We start from the raw sequence: 23119 nt of genomic DNA on the forward strand, positions 1-23119 counted from the left end.
TAATCCAGTCAAGTGCTTAGTGGACTCCCTTTTGTTCATATGGCATCCAAGCCACTTTAGTGCTTAGTGCACTCCCTTTTGTTCATATGGCATTCGAGCCAGTCAAGTGCTTAGTGTACTCCCAGGGTGGCCCAGCCATGGTGGCCTACACTCCACGTGCATAATGCCAATCTTAGCTCATAAGCCGAGTCTTACAGATCCTCGACTTATAAGTCGAGCCTCACATGTCCCCGACTTATAAGTCGAAGCTTTAAGACCCTCGACTTATAAGCCGAGCTTCAGAGACCCAAGACTTATAAGTCGAGCCCCTCAACTAGATGTGCCCTCGAATAATAAGTCGATCTCTAACTAGATATCACATCAATTCCCTGGTTTATAAACAGAGCTCCCTAGTCACAACAGACAATCACATAATCCATTTATCACATATATACAAACACAATGTATTATAATGCATTTACACAACATACATAGGCATAATCATAATCATAATCATGCACATTTACAAGCCTAATGCCCAAATCAAGGTTATACTCAGCATTCGGGCCGAGCCCCAATCATGTACATCATATTCTGGGTGCAGTTTTCTTACCTTTAGTCTGAGTGCGAGCTAGCAACGAACAATTCTTGAGTATGATTCTTGGTCCGAGCCCCTAGTATTGACCTAGTCGCAACCACGATAAAGAATTCCATCAACAACGAGTGAATAAAGGCTTTCGAACAAAGTCCTAGCCTCCAAGACATCGAATTCCACTAAACACGGTAGTAGGATCGATCTCTAGCTCATACGGTTGAGTTCCCGCACTCAAAACCTTCTCAGGGCCAAAAACCCCCTTAAGAGCCGCGTTCCCATGCTCTTGTGTCGCGGCCCGCCCCAAGCAGAGGCTCAGCCTCCCCAAAACACCAGACACGCGCTGTGGCCCAGCCTTAGAAGTATACATGCTTAAGCTTGCAACCGACAAACCATGATCTAGAGCATCTTTACAAACATGTTAGCCAACAAATCTGTTTCCACCCAACACAAGTAAATGAAGCAAAATGACAAATCAAAATGCATAACAGTAGAGGAATCCATTAAACCATACCAAAAATATGAATTACCAAAGAGTTTTCTATTGAGTTTTGGCTTCAACAAAGAAGGTAATCATGGAATGAGTGTAGCATCCCAGAATTTTACTTAGCTAGATAGTAGTAGTAGTAGCGGTAGAATTTTAGTTTTCCTGGATATTGGTCAAAGTCGGGATTTAGTTAACAACTCATAGAAATAGCTATGGATTTTATAAGTTTAACCTATGATTTAGAAATATTAATTTCAACATAAGGTTTGATTAATATAGTTGGTCCTGAGAATATTATTTATTATAACCGAAGGTTTAGATAGAATAATTAAGAGCATGACACTTGTCACAAGCATGTTTATTAAGGATTTAAGTATTTTTGATGTATAGTTTAATTGAAAGAAAGATCTAGAAGCTTTAGAACCTTCCATTATCTGTTAGGATCACGTTTTACTCAGTCAAAGTAGTTTTCAATCAATTTCAAATTATCCTAAAATGTGCAAAAACGTGTTTGAAAAATCAGCTTATGCCGATATATCGCAGCTATAAAGGCCGATATATCGCAGCTATAAAGGCCGATATATCGCCTATGATTGATACGGAAAACACGACGAATTCACACGAACGAAACCAAGAACCCTCAGAAACATGGTAGGGGTGATATATCGCCAATTCTAGGCGATATATCGGCTCTAGTGGCCAATTTTGAATTTTCATAGAATTTTGAACTAGAAACAGCCTTTAACAACCTTGACTCGTTCCTAAACATTATTGACTGAGTTCTGGGCATCTGTTGAACAGACAATTCAAATTTATTCATTTTTTAATCATTTATTTATTCATTGAAATGGTAGTTAGTTTCACTCCTTGAACTCTATAAATTGGACCCTTCACTCAGCCTTTTTTCTTCATCTTCAAGCACAGTTCAGAGCCTCCAAGCTGCTAAGTTCATTCTAGAGAGAAACAATAGGGTTTTGCGGTTAAAACTTTCAAATCTAAAGCTTTTATAAACACTTGGGAAGTAAGTTTTAGTGTGATTTCGGTGTTCGAGGTACAGATCGAGGTTCTAAGCTATCCAAGGTATTCTTTATCTTCAGGTTTAGTTTCTATTATTCTTTCATTTTTCTTCAAATCATAACTTGTGATAGTGACTTTTGGTTAGGTGTGAAATTTCTTTGAGACATAAGGTTTTTAGTAAGTTCTTATCTCGATGGTTTAGATCGTCTCTTCATCTTATTTTTTTTAGAAACTTATGGTTTCTTTATGTTTGGTTTTAGGAGTTCCAATCCCGCTCTTGTCTCCAATATTCCGATTTTTGATAAGGAAAATTATGTATTTTAGTATTATGGCTTAGTTTATGTAATTATGATATATTTTATGTTTGTATGGCCTAACATTTCATGTACAATAAAGGGGTAAGTGTGTCTGAACCTAAGGTGTCCAATGATGTATGACGGACTATGTTCGGTAAGCTCAGTTGCCAAAACTTTATGATGGACCTAAGTGATGTCCGGGGCTTAATTGCCACCCCTGTATAAACACTTATCTTTTTATTATATCTTACTTGTTATTATGACCCATAGTTATGATTATGATTATGACCTATGACCTATAGTTATGACTCATGACTTATGATCTATGATTTATGATTTATGACTTAGATTATGACTTATGATATGACCTAGGTTTATTGTTGTGTGATTAGTATAAATAAATTTTGGTATGACTTTTGTTAGATTTATGATATGTTTGACTTTATGATTATATGAATAACTTTTGTATGTACTTTCCTTACTGGGCTTAGAAGCTCACTCCTTATGATGCTGTTATTTCAGGAAATGAAGGATAGAAGGGTCGGTGGCGAGTGGGGGCCTAAGAGCTTCATGATGTACTCGTGGGGACCATATAGTCGAGGAAGATCAAGCAGGCCTATTTATTTATTTTTATCAAATAATATTTTCTTTTAAAATTTTATTTAAATGTTGCTCGTTTTTATGTTAAAGACAATTATTTTATTTTTGTAAAATCATGGATCCATGTATGTATTTTTTTTTTCAAGTTTTTATCCAATAAAAGAGCAATATTTATTAATTATGATCCAACGCTGTGTTCTTGGTAATCTATGAGAAATTAGGGCGTTACAGTGAGGTTTGAGTATCTTTCTTGAGAGAGAGAGAGAGACTGAGTTTTTCTTGAAGAAAGGTTGACTTTTTCATGAAGAAAGAGGCTGAGAGAAGACAGTGAGAGTGAGAGATTGGGTAATGGATTGATCAATACATAGTGAAGAGTGAAAAAATTGTCTACCCTTGCTGACAAAAGGTTGCCAATGTCAACCAATTGTTTTTAAGGCCAATTGAACCCAAGCTCTTAGATCTGATCCAATGGTTCTCTGCATTTCACGGAACCATTCTGTGCACGACATAGAATCGGTCCCCATATATATATATATATAAATACTAGACACAAGCATCATGCAATGCACGTTTGCTTAGTTTTATTTATATAATTTATCAATTATATTTATTAAATTTGTATCATTGTCATATAAATTTTAAATAAATAAAAAATATTATACATAAAAGAAGACATAAACATATTAAATGAAAAATTAAACCAAAATATTGTTTATGATTTTTTTTAAGATATATATACATTATGATAACTTTTTCAAACATAAATGATAAATTTTTTTTAATAAAAATTAAGATTATGTATTATATATTATTATTATAATGATATTTTATAACATTTAAATTTATATTAATATAAGTATTAAATATCTAGTATTGTATTAAATATTATTATAATAATATTTTATAATTTTTGAATTCATATTAATATAATAAGTAAAAAATTAGGATTATATAATATTGTATAATATTTGAATTTATATTAATATAAGTATTAAATGTCTAGTCTTGTATTAAATATTGTTATAATAATAATAATAATATTTTATAATATTTGAATTCATATTAATATAATTAGTAAAAAATTAGGATTATACATTATTATCATAATAATATTGTTGTTCGTATTTTCACCTCCGACACGTGGCAAACCCCAGTGATTGGCTTGGACGTTTGTAGGCATTCTCGGGGCATGTTACTGCCCAAGGTCTTTAGTCAGAGCAAGGGTCCTCTTAGGTGAGACCTCGCCTTTGACAGTGGGCCGTCGATGCCTTAGTAGATCACTCCCCGATGTTCATTCTTGGCGCTGGAGGTTCTTCAGCTCGGGCAATTAAGATGAGTAGTCTCGTCTCCCAGTCATCTCCCAGGTCCGTGGTTCTCATTCTCAGACATAAGATAAGGCGCAACGTGTCAGTAAATGCAGGTTTTCAGAGCCAGAGGATCATTTGACAACCTTTATGGGTGATCCGTCAATAGTGTTGTTGAGTGTATGACTCGACCATTTGCACACCCACTACGCCGCCAGACATGGAGGTGCTTACAGTACACCCTGACAGTAACTGGGGCATGTTCCCTATAAATTAGGTGCTTTTCAGCAGTAGGCCTCATAGATCTCGTTTGGGCCATGGTCTCTATTCAGTGTAACCCAACACAATGAATTGGTATTAATCCCCTAGTAATGGGAAGAATGTGTATTAATTACTTATGATTAGTATTAATGACCCTAGCCTCTATAAATAGAGTTGGGAGTCTCATTGTAAATGGTTTGGGTTTTTAGAGAGAAAAGACCTTGTACTCAAAGCAATCTAAACGTTGTCTGAGATTACACCATTGGAGCTTGCAATAAGAAGCTTACAATCCTCTTAAAACCAGAGACTCATGGACTAGGGTTCTTTTATAACCTGAACCACGCAAAAATCCTTGTGTTCTTATAGTTGATTTCTGTAATCTCTCTTATTAAGGTTGATCGCAAAAAAGGCAGTCAACATTTTGGTTCTTTCATTGAGAGCTTGAAGAAAGAATTTGAAACACTCACAGCCATGGTGACTACACATAGAAATGTTACAGATGAGGTGCTCCCTCCTATCGAAGTTGAAGGAGGAGAACCTAGTAGGCAACCACCTCAGGACGTGCCTGAGATGATGGAGGACTACGATGAATATGCCGAGTATGACAGCGAGGATAGTGGTGTTGACCAAGGGTATTATGAGGAAAAATACCCTCATGCCATGGAGGCAGAAGTGGATAATGCTTAGGATGGCCAGGCGACAAGGCCATGAGTCTGACTCAGAGGATGTAGAAGTGGAGTCGTGTGCCTCTCATCTTGTTGAAGCCCTGCTACCTATATGCTTCAAAATTCCATCCATACCATCCTATGATGGTGGTTGGGATCCCACGGACCACCTGTCTAAGTTCAACATGTTAATGTCGGTGCATCGTGTCTCCGATGATGCTAAGTGTCATATGTTCCCGCTTACCCTGATGGGGCTAGCAGACGAATGGTTTAAAAAGCTCCAACCAGGGTCCATTCAGTCATGACTCTAGTTATCATCCGCCTTCCGAAGACATTTCATAGAAGTCGGGAAGTTATGCTTTGAGGTCAATGGCTTGGCCAACATAAAGCAAGGGCCTTTTGAGACCCTCAAGGCCTACATCAAGCGCTTTAAATAAGAAGCAGCAAGAAACAAGAGGGTCGATGATGGCCAAAAGTTGATGGCCTTAAATGTCGGCATACGCTCGGGGTTGCCACTTTGGGATGAACTTTAGCGAAGGGGTTGCTGACGTCTTGACGACTTCATTTGTCGAGCACAAGAGTACATCACCTGGGAGGATGCCCAGATCGGAGCATTCAGAGCGCCCACCCTTTTTCCTACGTCGGCCACACCGTGCCCCGTGGCCTCGGGGATCCAATACTCCACCTTTGTTCACATCCAACAAGGCTCGGAGGGAGTCCAACCTAGCCAGAGCACCACCCCTTTCGTTTACAGTGCCATGTTTGCTCCTGGATTTAGTATGGCTCCAACAGGGTTCGGGGCAGCGCCCACTGGATACTGTGCTTTCAGCCTGCATTCAGTGTTGGAGTTGTTGCCCCATCCTAGCCTGCAGCATCCAGTAGAGCTCCCAATGGCACAAGGCGCTGAGGGAAGGGTAAAGGCCACTAACCCAGGGGGACCAGAACCACACAGCCCGAGCAGGGAGTCACATCAGACGAGAAGTACGTCTCGCAGTATTTCGAGTACATTGATTTGGTAGACTCTCGAGAGAACATCTTCGTGGCCACGGCACAGCATGTTCATTATTGAAAGCCGCAGCCCATCCGAAGAGACAGGGATATGTGAGACCTTGGCAAATTTTTTCATTTCCACAACGACATAAGGCACCACACCAATCAGTGTCATCAACTCAAGGATGAGATTGAGAATCTCATCAAGCTAGGACACCTCCACCAATATGCTAAGGGTGGAGCGCATCAAGCATAACCTCTTGTGGCAGGACTGGTGGTCCCACCTGTCACACCACATGCCCTGACAGTAGCTCCTGTAGCTCCCCAACATCCAGTGGCCCAAGGTCCTCCTCCGATGAATTGGCGGGTAGAAACCATCTCAGGAGGGCCTCACTTGAGGGGCACTTCACGAAGCTCGTAAGACATATATGCACGAGCTTTGAATCACAATGATAAGGTAATGGCTTTGCCCTAGCTGCCTACCCAAATTCCACGAATGACTGACCAAGTCATAACATTCTCTGAAGACGATGCTCGGAGAGTGCATTTCCCACATCATGACTCGTTGGGGATTGAAAGCCAATTCTCCAACAAAATGGTGGTGTTGATTCTAGCAGACAATGGTAGTTTGGTGAATATCCTATTTAAGTCAACCTTTGAGAAGATAGGGCTGACTACGACAAACTTGTCCCCATGCACCTCGACATTCTATGGATTCTCGGGAGAATCCCTCATAATGATGGGGCAGATAAAGCTCCCTGTGATGCTTGGAGATACTCCACCTTCTTAGTGGTGGACTGTTTCTCGGTGTACAAAGCTATCTTGGGACGACCTGCATTGGTGGAGTTTGGGGCTGTCACCTCCATCTGTCATCGGTGCATGAAGTTCTCCACGGATACAGGTATTGACACAGTCCGTGGTGATCAGAAATAGGCGAGACAATGCTACAATGTCTCCCTCAACGCTCTAGTGATGATGGTAAGGAAGGAAGGTCCCCAGAAGTTCGAGGCCTCGGAGGTACAAGCTGTCTAGAAGTCGAGGCTCGATGAGTTAGACCCAAGGGTTTAAGAGGAGATGTCCATTGAACCAATAAAGGAGGTGGAGGAGGTAGTCCTTGATACCTCCACCCCAGACAAGAACGTAAAAGTTGGGGGAAGCTTGAAAATGGATGTCCATGAGGCATTGGTGGGCTTTCTCTGAGGAAACCAAGACATGTTCGCGTGGTCACATTCCGACATGACTGGCATTGATTCGAATATCATATTCCATGCCTTGAATTTCAATCCTAGCTTTGATCCCATCCAGCAGAAGCAACAAACATTTGATCAAACTTGGAAAGAAGCCCTCAAGGCCAGAGTGGACAAGCTATTCAACAATGGGTTTATCCAAGATCCCAATATCCCACGTGGCTATCCAATCTTGTCCTCGTGTCAAAGCTGAATGACACTTGGAGGACATGCATCGATTTTTCAAACCTTAACAAGGCTTTTCCACAACCTATTTCAGATATGAGACTATTGAAGAGAGCATAACAAGATAGCGTCTTAGCCGGAGCGGCTAAGGGCTTCTCTATTTCGGAGATGGGACTATTGAAGTGCAAGGGCCGGATTTGCATTTTGATGGATTCTGGTATTCGGCGAGGGATTCTGGATGAGTCTCATACCACTCCCTATTCTTTACATCTGGGTACAATGAAGATGTACCAAGAGTTAGAGGCTTTGTATTGGTGGCCGGGGATGAAGAGGGATGTGGTATATTATGTGGCCAAGTGTTTGACTTGTCAGCAGGTAAAGGCTGAACATCAGTGGCCAGCAGGGTTGTTGCAACCTCTAGGGATTCCAGAGTGGAAATGGGAGGATATCACTATGGACTTCGTGGTTGGCTTACCGAAGACCATGGGACAACATGATTCCGTGTGGGTGATTATGGACAGGTATACCAAGTCTGCCCACTTTTTTCCTGTTAGGACGACTTATACTATGGAGCAGTATGCTGAATTGTATGTGAAGGAAATTGTATGAATTCATGGGGCACCAAGGTTGATAGTATCTGACAGGGACCCCACCTTTACTTCCAAGTTTTAGGAGAGGCTGCAGAAGGCTATGGGCATGCATTTGTGGTCTACTACCACTTATCATCCTTAGACAGATGGACAGTCTGAGAGGACGATTAAGATATTGGAGGATATGTTATGAGCCTGCGTGCTAGATTTTGAAGGCTCTTGGAGTATGTATCTCCCTTTGATGGAATTTTCATATAATAACAGTTATCAGGCAACTATCGGAGTGGCTTCGTATGAAATGTTATATGGAAGGAAGTGAGGTCACCTATTCATTGGCATGAGATAGGTGAGAGAAGGTATCTTGGTCCTGAGATTGTTCAGAGGACCAATGAGGCGATTGAAAAGATTAGAGCTCGAATGCTCACCTCCCAAAGTTGTCAAAAGAGTTACTCAGACTTGAGACGCAGGAGCATAGAGTTTCAAGTTGGTGACCATGTACTTCTCAAAGTTTCTCCCTTGAGAGGAGTGAAACAGTTTAGTGTACGAGGCAAGCTGAGCCCTAGGTTCGTTGGCCCCTTTGAGATTCTAGAACAGGTAGGAGAGGTAGCTTACAGATTGGCGATGCCTCCAGCTCTATCAAGGGTTAACAATGTGTTTCATGTATCCATGCTCCAGAAGTATGTATCAGATTCTACGCACGTACTGAGTTATGAGAACTTGAAGCTGGATCAGGGTTTATTGTATGAAGAGAGGCCGGTTAAGATTCTCGGCCGAAAGGATAAAGTCTTGTGGAGCAAGACCATCTCCTTAATGAAAGTTTTGTGGAGGAACATCAAAGTGCAGAAGGCGACTTGGGAACTTGAGACAGATTTGCGGGAGCGGTATCCCGAGCTATTCAGGTAATTTTGAGGATGAAATTTCTATAAGGAGGGGATAGTTGTAGCATCCCAATTTTTTCTAACAAGGGTTAGGGCCTTGATTAATTTGTCGGGAGGGAAATAATTGATTTAATTATGTTAATATGTGAATTTAGTGATTATGTGGTTAGAAATGCATGTTTAGGTGAATTAAATATGCATGTGGGCCCCATTTGGCTATTAGGGGCATAATTGTAATTTGAACCCATTGAGGGTATGATTTTGAGCTATGCGCACTGCTTCCAGCATGAGGAGGTCCTGTCTCGCAGTGTTAGCAGAGAGTCACGAATTAGTGTTTAGTTGTGAAATTGGTAACTACTAGTAACCTAAGAATAAGTGTTCTTACTTAAATAATAAGTAAAAAGTGTCATTTCTGCAAAGAGTGAAAGGAGTGGATTGCCCTTGAGGTTTAGGAATGAAGTGTGTTAGAAGGAGGGGTAGAATGGTCATTTAGGCTCTAAATTCGATAAACCACAACTAAAGATAGCCTTCACATTCTAGGCTTCTCTAGAGATTTTTGGTCATTTTGGTTCAAGTTTTCAAGAAGGAAAGGAGAGCTCAAGACTAGGCAGCTGGATTTTTGAGGAATTGGGAATAGAATCAAGCTGTGGAGGAGGATTAACAGCTACCAAGCCTTAGAAAATTCAAAATCCAAGAAGAGGTAAGAGCTTCACATTCTGGTTTTGAGTATTGCTTGATGTTCTTGAGAGTTTTTGATAATTGACTTCTGAATTAGGGTTTTGGGATGAAGTTTTGAGGAACTTAAGCTTGGGAATTTTAGGACTGAATTTTGGAGTGGAATTGGAGGCAGCTAGGGTCGAATTCCTCTCTAAAGGTAAGGATTCCTTTAAGTTTCTGAGAAGTTTCTAGTTTAGTTTGAGCATTGAGCAATTTTAGGTCATCGAGTGCTTTGGAATTTGGATGTGAGTTTGGGTTTGCTTTTGATACATATGTATTCTTTGTGTTGCTTATTTAGACTTTTAGGTCCAATTGGGACTTGGGTACACTTGGGGAATGATTTTGGTAAGCTTGGACTCGGAGAAATGGTGGAAAACAAGTGTTTGTTTTTGGGTTCTGTAGGCAGCGCTACATTGCTGCTCTTTGGGAGCTATAGTGCTAAAGGTCCTTCTGGTTCTATAAGTAGCACTACAGCACTGGTCCTTGGGTGCCACAGCGCTAGGCAGAATCCAGGAAGGCAATTTTCTTTTTGTTTTTGAGAATTTGGCTCAAGGGCTCGGGGGTCGATTTCACCAACCCGTTTGGTGGAATTGGAGTTCCTGAGAGCTTGGGATTGGTCCCGAAATTTGGTTGTGGAATTGAATTATAATTAGGGTGCTATTTATTTAAGGTTTGTGACTAGGTGACCGCTTGGGATTTGGGACAGGATCGTACTTGGGGGGTCGTCTATTGAAATCTAGTGCTTGTGTAAAAGGTAAGAAAATTGTTGTACCCGTAGAGCAGGGTGTAGCCCTATTGTTTGTATTGTGCGGCGTGGCCCAATTGATTGAATTGCAGGGCGTAGCCCTTGTGTTTAAAGTTTAGATTATGTTTAGATATTTGTTGTTATTATGTTTTGTGATGTATATTTGTGAGTGGAACGACGACAGCCGGGAACGGCAGGCCAAGAACAGCAGGTCGAGAACGGCAGAAAGCCGAGTACGGCAAGAGGCCGAGAACGACATTAAGCACACAGAGTGCAAAGCTGATTATGGCAAAGGGTCAGAAACAGCGTTGAGCACGCGGAGTGCGAGCCGTTAGGGAAAGACCCTCCCAGGATGCTGGAGCCATCCTCTCGATGAAGACCGCAAACCCAGGGCCTAGTAAATTGCTGGGACGGCATGGCCGCTATGTGTTTAGCATGCTGGCTTCCTTGTTATATGTTGTTGATAGATATGCATATGTTATTTGTTTTGTGTTGAGTTTTCTTGCTAGGCTTCGGCTCACAGGTGCTCTATGGTGCAGGTAAAGGCAAGGGAAAGGTCGACCAACCATGAGTACAGAGAGTGTGGAGCGACGGGTACATGTTCATCCTACCTGGCTGCCATGGCCAAGGGTATTTTTTGGAAAATGCAATGCATAGACTTGAATTTTTCGCCTAGTTGACCCTAAATGTATTTTGAGTTTAAAGTATTTTCTAAACGGTATTTCGGGATCCCAAATGTTTAACTCTTTATGCTTTCAATGAATGGCCACGTTTTTATATTAAATGTCTTTAAATGACTTTTTCATCATAGTTTAGCTACAATTTTAACCTAAAACTTCGATTAGCGAGCTAATGGAACATTTTTAACTCACTAAGTAACGACTTTAAGGAAGTAGGGTGTTACAAACTTCTACATGCGTTTTAAGAACCTTCCCACTAACGCATGTTGCATGCAAGTTTAGTTTTACGTTAAAAAGGACGTCTTTTAATTAAATGTATGTTTTTTGTTTGGCATTCATTGAAATTACATTAGTAATATTGAGATTATTATTTTATGATTTTATGTGAGATTTTGTGATTATGTTTGAGGTGCAACCTGTGCCACGTGTGCATGGCCCATGCACACGTGGGGTATGTTTATTGGGTATGCCTAGTCTTACTTTATATTGAGACGATCGTTTGGTTGTGATTCTAGGCTTGTTTTGAAGCACACCAATATTTATTTTGCTTGGACTCGAGATAAGGAAGTCAGCTAAGTTCTTTTATGAGTTTGTATTGACTGTATGAGATGTAATGTTATGAGATGAGCTGCTTATATGTGTTCTCATATGTTGTATGAAAAGCAGAGGTTGTTAGCATACAGAACTTGACACAACAAAATAGTTACTATGGTATGACGTAACTCATAAGGTAGACGCATCGAGGTTATTCTAGGACCAGAGCTCCTGAGTACCTCATAGAGGAGGATTTACTGGTTGCCTTTTAAAACTTGTTTGCTTTATTTGTTATGATGAAATATTAAAGTGTATAACTATGCTATGATGATGAGATGATATGTTGTAAGTTTATATTACGATGAGAATAGACTTGAACTGTGCTTATGTGTATTATTGTGTCTTGTTTGTACATCCTTACTTGACTTTTAGGTCACACCTCTTACTTTTCACCCCTTCTAGGTAGGCAATATGGATTCTCACATTGGCATGGACTGTGATGTGGGGCATTCCAAGATCTAGAAATATATGTCGCAGGGTATCCATGAGTAGTTAAATGATCTAGTTTAACGCCAATAACACTTATGGAGTTATTCTTTTTTATGTTTTATTAAGACACCTTATTTTATTTTAAACTATTGGGCCTATATTTCATGTTTTGACAAGGCCCCACTGGATTCTTTTTAATAATCGTTTTTTCTAATAATCATGCGGTTTTACTAAGAGAGTAGAATAATGTGTTGTTAAAGAAGTTAATGAGTTCAATTATTGAAGAGCCTCCTTAGTTCAATCCTTTTCACATGGCTACAAGGAACATGAAAATTATAGTGATTGGAGTAAGTCCAACCACTTGACTCATTATTGCTTGCTTGAAGAAATGATAGGAAAATATATGCATATCAAGAATGCCTATGAAATACGGCACTTGATAATAAACGAAGGATAAGAAATTGCCAGGTCAAATCTTTTGAAAGAAACGAAGGTAAATATGATTTACATATATTTTTCTAGTGATTATTGTACTCACACATGCCACTAACTATATTTTATGTTTTTCGTTCTTCATCGCAGGTTAAGAATCTTTCTAGAAAGAGGTAAAGTGTGCACCAAAAGCTGGATAGAGATGGAGCATGATTTTAGTTTTATTTAGAATTTTATTTTTGTTATGAACAATTTTAAAATTTTAGTTTATGATTAGTAATATGATTATTAATTGGGAATTTTTGCATTAACAAGGTTTTATATTTCTTACAATAATAATTTGATTGTTATCTCATGATCTGGTATTGAAATCTGTCATCCAAAATCCAATAATAGGCTTTATAAATTGAAGGCAAAAGAATGATCAATCTACAACTCTGAAATGTTTAAAGTTGCTAACCCAATATCTATTAAACATCAAAAGACTGATTCCGTGAAACATATCCATGGCATTTGACATTGGGGCATATTGGTTTGGATACGATTAAAAGACTAGTAAATGAGGATCCTTTAAGAGAATTAACTGATGGTTCTCTTCTAGTTTGTGATTTATGTCTGAAAGGCAAGATGACTAGAAGACATTTCTCTGCAAAAGGTTCAAGAGTCATGGAACCACTCCATCTTGTACACACTAACGCGTGTGGTCCACTTAATGTACAAGCAAGTGGAGGGTTTGAATACTTCATCACTTTTATGGATGATTATTCAAGATATGGTTACCTATATTGTAACGACCCAACTATTATAGACTTTGGACCATTAATAACTAATATACATAGACACTAATCTTAAGGAAAGCATACATATGAAATAACCATAACTTTATTATAAACTCTAAAGAAAATGTTAAATACATAAAAATGCGGTTTGGGTATGGGATCCCATTGTTTGAAAATAAAATAGAACATAACTTAAATCTTAAAATTCGTTACAAAACAAAGTGCGGAAAAAAATACACATAAATCATAATTAAAAGACTTAAACAACTTCATCCTCGAATCGTTTGCGCAGTCCACCGATGTCCATTCTCCCTCAATACACATCCCCAAGCTGCCAAGAACCTTCCCGCTGCCAAAACTATTTTCCTGCACATATAAAACATAAAGGAATGAGCCTAATGCCCAGCTAGGAAAATCTACTACAAGCATGAAACATATACATACACATAAACTATAAACTATAAACTGTAAACTATAATCATATGACTATATAAATACAACATCTAGCCATCATACTTCTTGGGACTTGCTAGCTAAGCAATCATATGCCCATAAATTTATGGGACTAGTTATCTAAACATGTCACATAAATTCATGGGGCTCGTTATCTAAACAATCATATTCTCAAGGAATCTACTACTGGGACTTGTTATCTAAACAAGTTATTTATTTGTTATCTAAACAAATTATGTGATTGTTATCTAAACAATCCAACAACTAAAAACATATCATACTTACAACATAAACATATATCAATAACATAAAAGCATAAAAATCTACCTTATTTTCCTTACCAAAAACTGGGATGTGAGAACAAGATCGGGACTTTGGAACACTCCTAAAAACCATAATAGAGAGTTGAGTATACTAAGGAAAAGAGATGAAAAGAATGAACTACACCATCGAAAAGATACTTACCAACAAGAACCTCAAGTTCAATAACTTAGATGCCTAACCAAGAATAGAAAAGACTGAGTTAGGATTTGAGTAGAGAAGAACTATAAGAATCAATATAGAAAGAAACTAGAATTAGGAATACCTTGAATGCTTCTATGACCGAACTATACCTCGAAACCGAAATACATTATAACCTTACTTCCCAAGTGTTTATTAAGCTTATAATGATTAACCTTATAACCCCAACCCAAGTGTTTATTACTCTATAGTCTCACTAGCACCTAGAAGACTCTGATCAATGATAGAGTTCTAGGAATAAAAATCTTCTTTTTGGCTTTGAATAAAAATAATGAATTTAATTGAAAATATTTGAATATTCTCCAGCCAAAGGCTTAGGACTTGGTCAAATTGTTCAGAGAGGGGTTTAAGGAGTCAAAGCTTGATTTTTAAAACAAAAATAATAAAAACAAATAGAATCATAACTTCTAACTCCCAAAATCTCGTAACTCTAAACTCACCTGCAGTAAAATCAACATATCTGAAGCTTTATGACTCTGATTTAGACTCTCTTTATACCGTTAGAAAGCTAATTCAATTATCTACAACTTTTTAGAAATTTTATTTTTCGAAATTCATAACATAACTGGGTGAAAAATAGGTCGAAAGTTACAGTATCATAAAGTTACGAAAAATTTATTTACAACCTAATCCACAAATAAATAAATTTGTGACAAATGTCATGCTCCTAACAGATTCTGGTGAAGACTAAGTCTTATATTTCCCTTATTTTATCATTAAAATAATAATTCCTTAATAATTATGCATATGACAAATGTCATAATCCTATTGGCTCTATCTAAACCTTAGGAATAACCATGCTCATGACAAGTGTCATATTCTTATTGACTCTATCTAAACCTTAGGTTATAATAATTGTCATATTAATAACCATCAATATTAATCAAACCTTATGTTTAATTAATATTCTTAAACTATAGGTTAAACTTATAAAATCTACGAGTGTTACTACGAGTGTCCAACTAAGTCCCGACTTGAACCAAAATCCACAGTCATAAACATACTACAACTACTACTAGCTATTACTATTACTAATACTACTATCTAACTAGCTAGGTAACGTTCTTGGACTCTACATATATTTGTTGCAAAAGAAATTTGAAACTTTTGGAAAGTTCATAGAATTCCAAGTAGAAGCTGAAATGGAATTAGGTAAATCACTAAAATTTCTTCGATTTGATCGTGGACCGCATGGATTATGAATTGTAGGACCACTTGCATGAGCATGGAATTAAATTCCAACTCATTGCACCTGGAATGCCACAACAAAATAGTGTTTCAGAAAGAAGGAACATGACATTATTAGACATGGTTAGATCAATGATGAGTTATTCATAATTGCCACTGTCGTTCTGGGGCTATGCAATTCAATGTGCACAGTACATATTGAATGTTGTTCCATCCAAGTCTATCCTGAAGACAGTTAGAACTATAGAGTGGTACTAAACCTAGTTTATACCATTTTCATAGTTGGGGGTGTCCAGCACACGTGCTAAAAAGGAAAGATTGGAAAGCTAGAATCTCACAATGAACTATGCATGTTTGTAGGTTATTCCAATGAGACAAGAGGTGGTATATTCTATAGTCCTAAAGAAAAGAAAACATTTCTATCGAAAAATGCTACTTTTCTTGAATATGACTATATTAACCACCACATGCCTCGAGTAAGGTTGTACTGGAGGAGATGATATTAGATCAAGTAAAAAGATCGCCAACTGTTTGCAATGAAAAATGACAAGAAGAAGCCACAAGTTCTAGTCAGAATAATAGAGAGCTTCGTTGTAGTGGGAGGGTTGTCATGTAATACCCTAATTTAACTAGGACATATTCTTTGAATAAACATTTTAAATGCAAAAGAAAGTAGTCTTTATAAATGCTCTGGAGCTGAGTTTCATAAAAGATAAAACCAAAACATGCAATTAAATAAAATATGTCCTAACATAAAATAAATATATTTCATAAAACTAAAAAAATAAACATTGGTGTTCTTAGGATCTTCGCTGTCCATGCGGTCCCTTCACAGAGCACATGCACCTTCTTGGAACGGTCCCTGCTCACCATGCCATCACATATTTAGTTCTTTCCTATGGACAGGGAAAAAGGGGTTGAGTTAAAGCACATTAAGGAGAATCAAACCAAACATCAACATAAAGCAAACCTTATATAGCCAAACCATAATATCATATCATAACAAGACATAGCATTATCATCATCATAATCATCATACAGAAGACCTTTGCGCACACTATGCATGTAAATGGCAGAGATAACTATGAGAAAGCTCGCATGGTCCTCTCTATGACCTCCATGGTAAACTTTGTGGCTACCTTTGTCCACCTTTTACCTTCCCAAGTACATGCCTTGAAATATATAGCATACAACATGCATTCCATAAACATTAGCAATCAAGCAAACATGTTTAACCTCCTTACATTGGCGTGTGTGCGGCATCTTTGAAAATGGAGAAAATGATCACGTTTAATGATCGAAGCCTATCCACAAAATAAAAATAACCTTATTTAGACCATAACATGCTTAAATAGATAAGTTACACGCCCAAGAACCCCTTTTGCATGAGCCATGCAATAAATAGACTTATTTCATTAATCATAAATATTCCATTCCCATAAATCAAACTTACACTAATACCAACACCAAAAAACCTTCAAAAATAACCAATAATACATTAAGTAGATGTGTCGGCTGAACCACTATGAATCATCACCACCTTAGAGATTACGAATCCTAGAGAAGAATAATGTCTCTCTAATAACCATCAAAAAACAAGAAAAGGATGAACTAGAAGACTAAACCATAAAGCAATATTTTACCTTAAACCTTTATTCTCTTTCTTCACCAAAATCCCGAGCCCTTTGAGCAAAACCTCCACCTCCTCGACCTTCTCTCTTTCTTTCTCATGTCTTGTCTCTCTCTTTCTTTCTTTCCTCACTCATCTCTCTCTCTCTCTCTCTCTCTCTCTCCTCCATTCTTTATGTGGTGCGAAAATGAGAGCTAGGCTCTCTCTGTTTTTAGGCTCCAATACCACACACCAAATCCTCCCAATTAAACAATATCCCCATCCATGATCTTCTAGAATCAACATCGATTAAACCCTCTTAACCTTCTATGAACCTAGCCTTAATATTAGAATGTACACATGATTGATTTCCCATCATCAAATCCCATTAATGTCGAAATCTCCAAGTTAGAATCAAGAGACAATCCTTCCTTTTATATCACCAAATCAATCAAGACCATCACAGAGGCTTGTTTTTTAAAATTGGCTCTTCAAAGGTAGCTCACGATTCCACTCAATCAAGCAAAAAATCTTGTTGTTCACATTGTCATCCTCACCCTCTTGAATTTTTGAAAATTCAGCTCACACTTCCCTTTTATAGTTTGAAAATACACTTGTAGTGTGAACAAGAAAATTCTCATTAATTTACCATAATTCAGTCCAATCTTTCAAGCCTTAATTCATGCAAATCATCAAGATATTACCACTCTTCTCTTTCACACACACCACACGCCCAAGGCATAGTCACACATACACATATGCACACATTATCATATAATTAAATCAAATCATAGCTAAATAAATTAAATAATAACTATTATAGTAAATAAGGTAATAAGTAATTAAACAAGTAAAAAAGACAATATAAAAGAATATTAAACTAAAATAATTAAATTAAATTAAAAATAACTAAATTAAACAACAATTAAATAAATTAAAATAAACAGTAAATAATTAAAATGTGTCTGTCCGGATATTACATGTCAGACAACCGATTTACTACGAACATGATGTTCAAATGCTTGTGTCTGACACAAACAAAGATGATCTGTTGACATATAGAGATGCAATGAGAGATTCTAACAAAGAAAAATGGCAAGATTCCATGAACTTAGAAATGGAATCAATGTATTCCAATTCCATCTGGATTCTTGAAGATCTACGAAAAAATGTTAAACGTATTGGTTGCAAATGGATATTCAAGAAGAAAAGAGGAGCGGATGGGACAGTGGAAACTTTCAAAGCTAGGCTTGTAGCCAAGGGCTATACTAAGAGATAAGTGGTTGGTTATGAAGAAACATTTTCTCCTGTGAGCATTCTAAAATCATTATTCGCATACTCTTGTCCATAGATACTTGAATGGATTACGAGATATGGGAAATGGACATTAGGACAACATTTCTGGATTACTATCTTGACGAGGCCATTTATATGTCTCAACCACAAGGGTTCGAAATTAAAGGTTAAGAGAAATATTTTTTAAGCTTTTTAGGTCCATTTATGGACTCAAACAAGCTTCAAGATCTTGGAATATGAGATTTGATGACACTATTAAAATGTATGGTTTTAATCAAAACGTTGATGAACCTTGTGTAATCACCCAACTATCCTAGACCTTGGACCATTAATAATTATTGTACTTAATCATAAGAAAATGTACATATGAAAACATCATAACTTTATTAGATAAAGAAAAATGTTTGAATACATAAAAATGCGTCTGGATATGGGATCCCATTGTTTTAAAATAAAATCATAACATAATCTAAATAAATCAATTACAAAACTAAGTGCGGAAAAATACATAGAAAATATGATTTAAAGACTTAAAGACTTCATCCTCTAATCGAACGCTCAGTCCATCGATTCCATCCAGCCTCAATACACAACCCCCAAGCTGCCAAGAACCTTTCCACCGCCAAAGCTATTTTCCTGCACATATAAACATAAAGGAATGAGCCTAATGCCCAGCAAGGAAAACCTAACAACATAAATCATATTCATAAAATTCATATCATATGCTAAAAACAGGTCATAACATATACCATAAGCAAATCATAAACATATGTCATATATACTATAATGGCCATTATACTACTTGGGGCTTGTTAACTAATCAAGTCATATGCCCATTAGATTTGTGGGGCTTGCTAGCTAAGCAAGTCATATGCCCATAAATTTATTGGGGCTTGTTAGCTATACTAGTCATATGCCCAAGTCTATAACATTTAATAACACATAAATCATAAGATAACATATAACATATGAAATCCTATCCTGTTTTCCTTACCAATATACTGGGATATGAGAACAGTATCGGGACTTTGGAACACTCCTAAAAACCATAATAGAAAGGTGAGTATACTTAAAGGAAAGAGATGAAATGAACGAACTATACCATCAAAAAGATAATTACCAAGAACAATCTTACGTTCAAGATCTTAGATTCCTAACCAAAATAGAGAATATGAGTTAGGATTTTGAGTAGAAAAACTATAAGAATAGCACAGAAAGGAACTAGAAGAAGGAATACCTCGAATACTTCTATAACTGAACTACACCTTGAACCGAAATATACTATGAACCTTACTTCTTGAGTGTTTATTAAGCTTATAAGGATAAAGCTTATAACCCCAACCCAAGTGTTTATCACTCTAAAATAACCTAGCAGCTTGCAGACTCTGAACTTAGCTTGATGAATGAATAAATGGCTGGGTACTAGGTCCTATTTATAGAATTCAAGAATGAAAATATCTTTATTTAGCTTGAATAAATTAATGGCTTTTTAATTAAAAAATCTTTGAATAACCGTTCAGCAGAGGCTGAAGACTCTTTCAAAAAGATTTTGGACTTATCAAGAGGTTAAAGAATAAATTAAGCTCGGTTTCAAAAACGTTAAAAAATCATGCACATGAGCCGATATATTGCCCTTAGTAGGTGATATATCGCCTGGGCTAATATGCCCGAGGCTTGTCGAGGTGACCGTGCGAAGTTACGTGTTTTTCGTATCCTCGTATGGCGATATATCGGCCCCTAGTGCTGCGATATATTGTCATACGCTGAAATATTATACACGTAATTGCACTTTTTCAGCCTAATTTGAATTGAGTAAACAACCTTAACTAAGTCCTCTAACGATTTCAAAGCTGCTGGCAGACCCTAGGATATTTAAATATTACTCTTAATAAATTTATTCCTCAAAATACTTAATTATTCATTAAACATACATATGACAAGTGTTATTTCCTTATTGGGTTTATCCTTATATTATAATAAATATCACATTTATAATCAGTCATATTAATTAAACCTTAGGGTATAATTAGTATTCTTAAACTATAGGTTAAACTTATAAAATCTACAAATGTTACTACGAGTGTCCAACTAAATCCCGCTCTGAACCAAAATTCACAGTCATAAAAGTACTACAACTATAACTATTGCTACTACTATCTAACTAGCTAAGTAAAGTACTTGGACTCTACACCTTGTGTCTATAAACAAATCAAAGATGGCGTTGTGGTCTTCTTAGTTATTTATGTTGATGATATTCTAATAATTTGAAATGACATAGAAACATTAACAAAAGTAAAGGAATGGCTAGTTGAGCAATTCCAAATAACGTCCCAAGACACCTCAAGAAAAATGGGATATGAGACAATATCCCAGCACCTTTGCAGTATGCTGAATATGTATGAAATGTTGTCTACAAGACCTGACATTTGTCACGCAATAGGGATATTCAGTCATTATCAATCCAATCCTTGACTGAGTCATTGGTTTGCAGTAAAGAGTCACTAGGTTGAACAGATAATTCAAATTTACTCATTCGTAATCATTTATTTATTTATTGAAATGGGAGTTAGTTTCACTCCTTGAACTCTATAAATAAGACGTAGTACTCAACCATTCTTTTCATCATTCAAGCACAATTCAAAGCCTCCAAGTTGCTAAGATATTTCTAGAGAGAAACACTAGGGTTTTGGGGTTATAGCTTTCAAATCTAGGCTTTTATAATCACTTGGGAAGAAAGTTTTTGTGTGATTTCGGTGTTCGAGGTATAGATCAAGGTTCTAAGGTATCCAGAGTATTCGATATCTTCAGGTTTAGTTCATTATAGTTTCTATTATTCTTTCATTTTTCTTCAAATCCTAACTTGATTAGTGACTTTTGGTTAAGTGTTCAATCTCTTTAAAACATAAAGTTTTTGGTAAGTTCTTATCTCGATGGTTTAGATCTTCTCTTCAACTTCATTTCTTTAAGAAACTTATGGTTTCTTTATGTTTGGTTTTATGAGTTTCAATCCCGCTCTTGTCTCCAATATTCTAGTTTTTGGAAAGGAAATTAGGTAGTTTAGTATGATGACTTAGTTTATGTACTTTACGATATAGTTAATGTTTGTATTATCTAACATTCAGGTACAATAAAGGGGTAAGTGTGTTTGGACCTAAGGTGTCCAATGATGTATGACGGATTATGTCCGGTAGGCTCGGTTGTCAAAACTTTATGACAGACCTAAGTGATGTCCGATGTATGACAGACTTTGTCAAGGGCTTAATTGCCACCCTTGTATAAACACTGATCTTTTTATTATATCTGACTTGTTATTATGACCTATAGTTATGATTATGATTTATGACCTATGATCTATAGTTATGATTATGAGTATGACTTATGACCTATGATCTATGACTTATGACTTATGACTTATGACCTATGACTTATGACTTAGAGTATGATTTATGATTTATGACTTAGATTATGATTTAGAGTTGTGACTTAAGCTATTATATGACTTAGAGTTTTGTGCTTGTATGACTCTTGTGAATTTATGTTATGTTTTATTATATGACTAACTCTTATCTGTATTTTCCTTACTAGGCTAAGAAGCTCACTCCTTATGATGTTGTTATTTCAGGCAATTTAGGATAGAAATGTAATGACCCAACTATCTATGAGAATTAGGTCATTAAACCTACTAGACATAACTACAACTTTGAAAAGAACACACATAAGAAAATTCATAACTTTAATGAAACTTTGAAAAAAATAATATTTGTAATACATTAATGAGCTCATTGTTTTAAAATAAAACATAACTTTAAATAAAATTGTTTACAAAGCTAAATGCGGAAAAATACATAAAAATGTAATTTAAAGCGACTAAAAAACGTTTTCCTCGAATCGACAAGCAGCCCATCCACTCCATACACACACCAAGCTTCCAAAAACCCTTCCGCCTTTGCATCTATTTTCCTGCATCACACTAAAAGAAAAGGAGTGAGCCTAATGCCCAGCAAGGAAAAACTACTAACAACATAAAACATGTACATAAAATTATAACATAACATATACTATAAACATATCATACATATACTATAAACATATGACTATAAAAACGTACACCATATAAGACTATACTAATAATGGCCATTATGACATGTGATAAACCATCTACGTCCCCTGTCTAATATTTGAGGTAGGTTAGATCACATGTAGTGTATGATAACCCATCTAGGTCCCCTGTCTAATATTGAGGTAGGGTAAATCATAACATAACATATTAAAACATCAACTTATCATAACATATTATACAGAACATAACATAAAAGCATAACATATCATACAAACATACAAGATCTAGCCTATTTTCCTTACCAAAACCGGGATATGAGAAAAAATGCGGGACTTGGAACACTCCGAAAAGACACCTTAAGTTCAAAGAACTTAAAAACCTTTGTTGACCTTATGGATTGGCCTAACTCCAATACTGAAACACTCTAATCCTCACTTCGCAAGTGTTTGATAAAGCTTAAGAATGGTAAAGCTTTTTCCCAACCCAAGTGTTTATCACTCCTATGGTCTCACTAGCACCTTGGAGTCTGATCATAGCTGAAGAG

This window comes from Humulus lupulus, chromosome 8, assembly GCF_963169125.1.
Source record: "Humulus lupulus chromosome 8, drHumLupu1.1, whole genome shotgun sequence".
Taxonomy (NCBI): domain Eukaryota; kingdom Viridiplantae; phylum Streptophyta; class Magnoliopsida; order Rosales; family Cannabaceae; genus Humulus; species Humulus lupulus.